The sequence below is a fragment of the Penaeus monodon genome, chromosome 34, assembly GCF_015228065.2.
Source record: "Penaeus monodon isolate SGIC_2016 chromosome 34, NSTDA_Pmon_1, whole genome shotgun sequence".
Classification (NCBI taxonomy): Eukaryota; Metazoa; Arthropoda; class Malacostraca; order Decapoda; family Penaeidae; genus Penaeus; species Penaeus monodon.
Genome location: NC_051419.1, coordinates 33,057,761 through 33,058,952, shown reverse-complemented (window position 1 = coordinate 33,058,952; position 1,192 = coordinate 33,057,761). Strand labels below are relative to the sequence as shown.

Below are 1,192 nucleotides of genomic sequence, written 5' to 3'. Positions count from 1 at the left end.
CGCTTGGTGCCACGACCCGATTCGACTTTTAGCTCCTCCTATTCTTCCCGTCACCTTTCCTGACGAGAACCTCCGATCTTTTACATTAGAAAAGGACCAATTTCTAAGGTAAGTCCTACAGTTCACGGAATTAGAATAATTAATGAATTTTAAAAAAGCTTCTTTTAATAATATTCTGTGACCAAAAGCGAAATTATGACCTTATTTCGACAATACATTGGTTTCTTAACATTGAATAATAATTTCAAACCAAAGCTATCTATAATAAGCCCCATATATTTAGAACTGCCTTTTTGTGAGATGTATCGAAGGCGCAAGAAAATAAAAAAAAATCGATTAGAGATAGATCTTCAAAAACACGAAAAACGTAAAGCGTTTTCCAATCTGGAATCGAAGTCTCCAAATCAGACAAGATAAAAAACAAATCTAAATCCTTATTTTTCACTAAAATGCCACTCTTTCCGAAGTCAGTTTTTTCTTGCACTTAATCAAGTTATTAATTCGTCCATTCATTTATTGATGATCTTTTCCTAATAAGACTTGTGTATCTCGCGCTTCATTTTCGCTCGAAGGCATTTAAAGCAATGTGGTTATATTTCTTATGAGATAAATGTAATATCCGTTAGTTTCGTCAAGGTGTTGTACTTTTTATTTATATATAATTTGGGAGATGTCGATGCCTTTAGTTAAAATATCGCAGCTTTTACTCATATATCCGAAGAAGATATCGATTACTTTTGTCCTATTATCGCAGTCTCTGTTCATACATCACATATGACATATCGGTTACCTTTGTCTTATCATCGCTGTTTTTATTCATCATCGGTTACTTTTGTCTTGTCATTGCAGTTTTTACTCATATATCAAATAGAGGATAATCGTTCTTTGTATCTACTATATCAATAGAGAATTACACTATACGCAAATTAGTTATATTAACAAGTTTGTATAATTATAGAGATATCCCATTACTTTCGCCAATTAAATTACAAGTTTTATTCACATTTCGAATAAATGCAACGAGTCTGAAATATGATTAAGTGATGTTGTATCATTTTTTTATGTGTTGGAATTATTCTTAAGATCCTGCTTTAATATCTGCGAATGATACTTCCGTTCGTCATAAAAAAAATAATATTCCCTTCACATTATTCCAATATGGGGACATAATAAAGGCATTACTGAAATTCAG

General features: G+C 31.7%; 1 protein-coding gene across 1 annotated transcript in view; it reads left to right on the top strand.

Annotated features, from left to right (window-relative positions):
* The window catches only part of LOC119594488, a gene marked incomplete at its 3' end in the record, with an annotated part of 47,752 nt that overhangs the window by 150 nt on the left and 46,410 nt on the right, over positions 1-1,192 (top strand). The window contains 1 exon segment of the mRNA XM_037943520.1: positions 1-108.